The sequence below is a fragment of the Rattus norvegicus genome, chromosome X, assembly GCF_021556685.1.
Source record: "Rattus norvegicus strain SHRSP/BbbUtx chromosome X, alternate assembly SHRSP_T2T, whole genome shotgun sequence".
Classification (NCBI taxonomy): domain Eukaryota; kingdom Metazoa; phylum Chordata; class Mammalia; order Rodentia; family Muridae; genus Rattus; species Rattus norvegicus.
In genome coordinates, this window is record NC_141554.1 from 105,393,044 (window position 1) to 105,401,169 (window position 8,126).

General features: G+C 41.0%; 1 protein-coding gene across 6 annotated transcripts in view; it reads right to left on the reverse strand.

Moving 5' to 3' along the window:
• The window catches only part of Sytl4 (synaptotagmin-like 4), a 50,141-nt gene extending 47,530 nt beyond the window's left edge, over positions 1–2,611 (reverse strand). For 3 of the 6 annotated variants that reach the window (XM_087599010.1, XM_087599005.1, XM_087599007.1), the window contains exon 1: positions 2,461–2,574. The gene's annotated coding sequence lies outside the window, so the exon portion shown is untranslated. Of the gene's footprint in view, positions 1–2,159; positions 2,418–2,460 lie in introns of those variants that run through there. The other 3 variants (NM_080410.2, XM_087599003.1, XM_087599008.1) reach the window with 3 other exon arrangements.
• Positions 2,612–8,126: the final 5,515 nt, after the last annotated feature.

An 8,126-nucleotide genomic window follows, 5' to 3' on the forward strand; every position in this document is an offset into this window, starting at 1 on the left:
CTTATTCCAATCTCACCACCAGCACATCTAGATCCCTGGAAGACATGGCATCCCTGATCCCTAGCACAAATATTTGTACTTCAAGATCCAGTTACTGCCTTTACAGACATTATAACCTTCCAGATGGAAAAAACGGAGTGGTATTCAGACCTTTGTTGAAGTCTAAATAAAGTCCTTCAAGATAATATAACTAGTCATTCTGCTTGGGGGAAGGAAGTGTGGGTTCAGTGAGGTTAACTCAAAGGCAAGGACATTAAGCTAAATCCTGAGAGTTGAATAAGAATTAATGAGGACGACATTGGGAATATGAGTACCAAGTTTGCCAGAAGAAAAAAAAAACAATACTTTAAACAAAGTTCCAGAGATACTCTCCTGAGTATCGCTGCCTAACCTACAAATAAAAAGGGTATGCTATCACTCTGTTTGCCTTGTGTGGCTTTGTCACATACACATATTTCTGTCAAATACCTGTCAGCTACTACCCCACTGTTTCTCCCCTGGCCATCAGGAAAGGAAGAAGTTGAATCAGGTGTCCATCCCTAGAATCCAGGAACGCACCTCTAAAACCCAGGTATATGCTCTCCTAACCTCAAGACAATGACCATGGAGCCGAGAGCCTAGGAGGCTTCAGCCATCCAGGGTATGTACTTAACAACAGCAACATGCAACTGGCCCCATGTTTGAAATTAACTCGGTTAAGACATGAGTGAGGAGATTCAACTCCTCCACAGCGCATCTAAGATGGAGCCAAGGACCAGAAGATAGTGTCACACAAGCTTGTCCCATTGCCAGAGTGTAATTGAGAGCGCCACACTTAACCTCTGGGCCTCCATTGCATTGTATCCGGGTTGTAACTGTGGTTCCAATTGCATTGAACTAGTCTGAGGCTTGTCTGAGATAGCATAAGAACTGATCACATCACCTGACTTCATTTGTTCATTATGCCATCTCTACAATAGCTCCAACCTTGAAGGAAAATAGCTCAGAGAACACCAACCAGAATGCTTTCTATACTCACAGACCAATAATCCCAGAACCGGCCTCCAAGCTCAAGTTCACCACTCTGACCTAGGGTGCAGCATTTAAAATCATGTTCATCTGCTACCCAAAGGGGCTTTTTCTACTAGGATTTCCAGTGGTACACACACACACACACACACACACACACACACACCCCAAGGAAAAAATTGCCACAGCTCTCAGAGCTAATTACTGTTTTTAGTTCTTCATGGCAAATTTACACTTTAGTTCATTAACTCCTTAATGTCAACATATTTATGAAGACTGCAGCTAACAAAGAGTAGAAAAGTAACCCGTTTTTTAAAAAAAAAAAAAAAGAAGCAGAGGACAGATGTGATGTTGCAGACCTGTAACAGCAGCACTTTGGGAGGTAGAGGCAGGAGGATTTGAGTCCAGCCTGGTCTGCATAATGAATTCCAGACTGTCCTGCACTATAGTGAGAGACCCTCTCTTGAAGTAACAAAAACAGAAAGGGAAAGTGGGGTAGGGGGATGTCCAGGAATATAGGCAATTATTTTCTCCCATGGATATGAAGAGCTAGCATGATTGACTAATCATGCTAGAAGCGAATTCTAGGTCCTCTGGTCCTGAAACTGTAGTATATTAGGGGAAGAAAGGGTTGGTTAAAGCAAACACATCAATTTTTCAAGCTACCAGAATTTTAAACCAAATTATTTTGCTATCAACTTCTCCTAGACCCCATCCATCTACTTCAGTGTTGCAGGCTGGAGGGACACTAGTGTCCTTCTGCCAGGTGCAAAATCCCAAGCCTGTTTGAAGGGGGCGGTGAAGCAGTGGAGCTCTAAAGTACACAGCTGGGTCTCCAGCTCCATGCCCAAAGGGAGTCCACTGAGGCAAAACTCAGAGTCAACTTGCCTTTAGTCTGTACCAGTAGTGAAGAGACAAGGTGAAGCTAGGGAAATAGAAGCTTAGAGTTCAGAAACAGCGAGGGGCCATAGAAGGAGCTGGAGAGCCAAGCCTAGCGAGAAGCAGTCACCGAAAAGGTGACTAGACTCCAAGTCCGAGGGCACAGCTCCACTAGAAGCCTGTCCAAGCCTGCGCCAGGGACCAGCTCTCCCAAGGGGCCAAGGGTAGCAGGGGGGTAGTGGGGGAGGTGGGGCGCACGGAGCCAGAGATACCTGTGGAGAGGCAGCACTCAGAAACTCTGTCCAAGGGAACCAAGCAGAAACAGCCCGAGAGAAGGAAAAGTGGCAGGGAGGGACCGCCTGGAGCAGACGGGAGGCACCGCATGGGGGTGCGGTCCCTAGACGCGGACACAGCAGAAGAGCCGGCGTGGCAGCTGGGGAGGGAGGACAGGGACCTCACACAAGGTACAACAGGACACACGCCCCCGAGGTGGGGGAGAGACACGGGACTGGGGGAGTCCGCGAAGTCCCAGACAGAAGGCGAGGGTGCGCTCAGACACTAGCTGCCACCTACCTGTCACCTGCAACAGGTGCTACTAGGTGACCAAAGGTCCGGGTGCTGAATGGTTGGAAGGGTCTCTAGTTCCAAAAAGACTGAGACCAGCAACCCGGGCGGCCGGCCCTACTCAACCCTCCCAGGAGGCGGAAAAAGCTGCAACTTTCCCTGGAGCGGGGAGGAGCTGGACTCTTAAAGGGGCCGCACCGAGCGCAGGGCTATTTTAAGTGAGGGCCAACTAGCACAGTACAGCTTTCTGGGAGCGAAGCCTTAAGGCACTGGAGGAATTTCCTCCTGAGTTAGTAGAGTTTGAGAACCTACTAGATGTCGTCCCTCCTCTGCCTTTTCTGTCTGTCTTTGCTCACTCTCTTAGATAATGGGGAAGGGGTGGGAAATAAAGTTCCCACTTTATTCGGCAAGCCAAAAGTTGTCCAATTGTCAAGTACTAGGAAAACAAGAGTCTCTCACTGGGGAGAGAGAAAGATAACTTCTTCATCGATGGAGGCATTGGAAAGGAGTCCATATGCTTGTGAATAATCACCAGGACCCTGTAAACAACCCTGATGAAACGGATTGGGTCATCAAATAAATAACTTAAATAAAATAAAAAGGAATCTGAATTTTAATTGAGGGAATATTAATATATGTACCATTCAGATTGACTTTCCGTTTCTTGAGGCAAGTAAAAGTACTCTTTAGGGAAAGGATATATATGCATTCACACTCAAAGACACAACTATTTAAACTATTTCACCTCATTAAGAACTAGACAACGATTTAGAACAACAGTGGGTTCTTCAGCACAAAGTTTGTGAGGGATTTGGAAAAGGCATTCAATGACGACTGAGTAATCGCCAGATAAGCTCCTTTGTAACCTCTAGCAGGAATGTATGCTGCTTAAAAACTCTCATTTGAAAGGACGTGTCCATTGTTCTTCAAGACATACTAAAATGCTTTATGTTTACCCACATCTCCACCTTCCTCTCTCTCTCTCTGTCTTTGCTTCACATCAGCCATGAAAGGTAGGCGGATCCCTCTTATCTACCGGTACCAATTAAACATACCCAAATTTCTACCAGCTTAAAAGAAAATCCGCATCCTATGCATATATAAGATCTCTCTCTCTCTCTCTCTCTCTCTATATATATATATATATATATATATATATATATATATATATATATGCCTCCTTTAAGGGTCAATTGATTGAAACTATTTTACAGGTGAGACATGTCTATAATTTCTCACTTCTCTTCTTTCTTGTTCATTTCTCAACTCTTAGAAATCTAGTTTCCTCTCCCCGCCCCCCACCACTAAGACTGAGCTAAATGAGCTACCCAACCAATGATCTCTGCTTCAATAAATTCCTTGATAAATAAACAAATAAAGCATCGCTGGCTCTTATCTTGCCTGACCTCTTCCCTACATTTAGCCCCATTGGCCATTTCCTTACCCCTGAAATGAATTCTGTGTTATCTGTGACACCACACTGCCTTGCTTTTCCTCCTAATATTTTGTGTTCTCCACCATTTCCTTGATATGGTTCATGTTCTGCTGTCACGTCAGACAATCTCAAAGTGAAGATAAATGTGCTCTCTCTAAATGGTATCTTTCATCTATATGACCACGACTGTAATTCTATAATTCTTCCCAGATGGCTATATTGAGCTCTGTTTCCTTAGCATCTCCATCAGATAGCCTACAAGCACCTCAAATTCAACACAACCAAAGCTGAATGGCAGCTTTTCTCTGAAATTTGTTCCTTTCCCCCAAGGATTCTTAGTAAAAGACAACCTGCCACTTGAGGCAGACACTTGGCATCCAAAATAGTATATAATAGTAAGCCCTGAGTATCAATTGCATGATAGGCTAATTAATGAATCCTAAGGAAATAGAGGTGGACACAAAGTTTCTGTTCCACTATAAAATAGAGTAAAAAAACAGATAAAGATAGTTCAATGGCTAAGTAGAATATTATATAGTCCTACAAATAAAATATTATTATGATCAATTCAACTGATATATACAGTTTATAATAACATGGAAATGCTTATACTATGTATAATATAGTGTATATAATATTTGAATGTATTATATTGTGTATAATATATAATATTGTTTGAAAGTAGGATACAGCCTTCAATAGAGAATATGATTATGACAATATAAATAAATGTTTGGAAACATGCAAAAATATTAATAATGGATACTTGTAACAAAACTGATGGAATTAATTTTTGTTCTCTCACTTTTCTTTATTTGTCAACTTTCTGATAAGTATAGATGGCTTTGATAATACTAATATTTTTATTTTATGATGTTTTAAATTTCATGTGTGTAGATGTTTTACCTGCATATATGTGTGCACACCACAAGCACACAATGTGTGCAAAGGTCAGAAGAAAGCATCAGATCCACAGGAACCACAGTTACAGATGGCTGTGAGCTGTCATGTAGGTGCAGGGAACTAAACTCAGGTCCTCCAGAGGAGCAACCAGTGCTCTTCACTACTGTGCCATCCCTCCAGCCCCAGTACCAAAATCTTTTTAAAAAAGAATTGTAATATGGAAAAATCATTTCAATTTTGGTAGACAAAACACTAAAAATCCAGCTCCCGGGCTCTGAAACATGACTTTTTAATACACTCCTCTACCCTAAAGTATGAAGAAACCCCTTCAAAGCTGAAATCTTCTTGCTTTGTGAAGCTTTGACAGTTAACATCTAGGTTGGATTGGGAGAGTATGTGGACTTTATTTTGCACACATACACATGCACATACATGCGAAGCTGGTTTGTGGAAATACCTTTTTTTTTGCAGGTGGTCCTTAATAGGGATGAAAATATATTCAACACCAGAATTTACCTAAAAAATATTTATTCTTTCTTCATTATTACTCAGCAACACTTTAAGATTTTGCTTCCAAATGTGCGATTTCTCAGTTATCAAGAGCTAGTTCAATAAAAGGATGCAAGGATGTGATGTTCATCTCTAGGACACCCTTACCTACCCAGCAGTCAATGCACTGAGGCAAACATCAAAATGGATTTTTAAAAAACTGGGCAGCAACCCTTTCCTAACCTTTTTTACACATAGTCTGCTTTGTAAATTGCTGTCACTTTTGTTTGGACACTAGTTGACTGCTACAATATTTCTGTGTTCAAATTCTACTAAATATTTTTGAAGAGTCTAACAATACAAACAAATTCAGACAATGACCTATGAAAACAGGTCATCAGGCATCAGAGCTCCAAAAGGGAAGCAGTAGAACACAAGTACTATGAAGGAAAACGTGGGAAAATAGAATGGGGAGGGGCTTTAACTTGTGAGAGTGGAGGGAAGGCACTAGGATGAGGGAGAAAGAGAAATACAGAACACTAAAGATGACTGAAAAATCCGTAGGAAAACCTACAATTTTATATTTTCTTAATATAACTGTACATATAATATATGTGTATATGTGAATACAAATATAAATTAAATTATGTCACTGGGGTGATTAACAGGCCCCTCAATAATCATATCTAATTAAAACCCTAGTACTAGCCACAGGAAACTTCCCTACAAGTCCCTCCTCAGGGGAGTCCAAGAGACTCCCAATACAGCATAGGCTCTGGCTGTTGCCCTTGGTTGTAGCACAGAACTTGAAAGTAAGATGTGTTTGCTAAAGATACCACACACTTCAGGCACAGAACTCAGAGGAATTGATCTGGAATTCATCTGGAGACTTCCCTCCCTAAGAACTAGCTCTCATTGTATCTAAATTTGTATACAAGCTGCCAAATGAGAAAAGCAATCAATTATCTTTCCAATTGTAGATAGGAAGAGACAACAATGACTGGCCTCCCGAAAGAACCCCATGGGTGCAATAGTGGCACTTACACATTGGAGGTAACCAATGTAATTGGAGGTGTATGTAATTGAACATAAGGCCAGTTTAAGAGGAAGTACGCATGTCTGGTACTACAGAGAACTTTTATTGCCACTTCTTAAACTAGGATAGTCCCAACTGCATTCTAAATACCTATTCTTATAGTCACAGATAAGTAATCTCTCATCACTTGTTAAAGAAGCTTCTTTTCATAGCAAGAAGAAACCATCGCGGAAACCTATAACTGGTCAAAATACAGAGAACAACTGACTCTGAGGCTTGCATATCTAATTGAGGCATCTGCATTACAGCTCCCACATCTAAGACTCATAGAACTTTATGGTAGATGGGCTGGAAAGATTGTAACAGCCATAGAACCAGAGCATCTTCTGTGAAATAGTGTCTTCTATATATAACAGAGAGCAGCATCACAATGTGATCACCCAAACAACATCTGCACAATGACAGCATCAGCTGACATTTCAACATGGATTAGGGAAATCTCACAAAGCCACACACCTAGATAAAAAGCTAGAGGCAGTTAATGACTGCTGAGAGAGTGAGGATCAGTCTTCTCAGCCCTTCCTGCGGCCATGCCTTCATTACTCCATGAGGGATTCTAACCCTCTGAAACCATAAGCCAAATTAAACGTTTTCCTTTACAAGTTGCCTTAGTCATGATATTTTATCACAGCAATAGGAAAGCAACTAATACAGTATCCCTGGGGAAAATTAGGTTCTTTAACCCTTAAGGGATAAGTAGGATTTAGATCAAGATGATTGAAAGGTATTATAGGAGAAAAATAGCATACAGCAAAGTTAAACGTCTATAAACACTAAGTAATATACAGCGGAACTGTGACTAAGGGAGTATTACAGAATAAAGTGCCAAGAAAAAAATTATGATGAATGAGGTTATAAAGATGGTGTGTTGGCAATAGGACTGATACACGTATGAAGTCTCAGAGAATATGATAGCACACATAAGACCCACACAGGTTAGAACCAGACAAAATCCCATAGAGAAGATGAAGTGGACACAAAATCTACCTCTAACCAAGAAGCTATTTGCAATTGAAACATTCTGGGAAAGGGAAGACTCAATTTTCTCCAATGGAATGTCACTTTGTACTCAAGCACAAGCCCAGCACAAAAGCACCCCATGAAGTGTGTGTGTGTGTGTGTGTGTGTGTGTGTGTGTGTGTGTGTTTATGTGTCTGTGTGTTCACATGCATGCATATGTTATTTCATTATGATGGTTTTGGTCTTACTGGTTCTTGCATTTTAATTTTTGTTTTGCTCTATGATGTTTTCAAGGAAAGAAAAAGAACATAAAGTTGGGTGAGTAGGGAGGTGGGTATGATCTGAAAGGAGTCAGAAGAGGGTAAAATATCAAAATACATTGCATGAAACAAATAATTAGAAAACAGGGGAAAGATGGTGTGTTGTTTTGGGGTGCTGCAGTGACTAGTTATCACAAACTGAGTGACTTAGGCAAAAAAAAAAGCTTGTCTAATAATTCCAAAAAGTAGAAGTCTGAGACCAAGCTGTCTACAGAGTTAGTTTTTCCTCAGTAGTGTGAGAAAAACTGTTTAATGCCTCCATCCCCGGCAGCTAGTGATTTCTTTGCTTGTAGAAAGATTTCCTTATCTCTACCTTCACCTACATGTGGTGTCTTCTCTATGTGTTCCTGTGCCACAATAAATTTTCTCTTAAAATATGTTTTGAGAACTTTGTACTGTATCTACAGTATTCACCCTCCATGCCCAATTCTTCCCATGCCAAATTAATGACCTTTTCATATATGTAATTTAC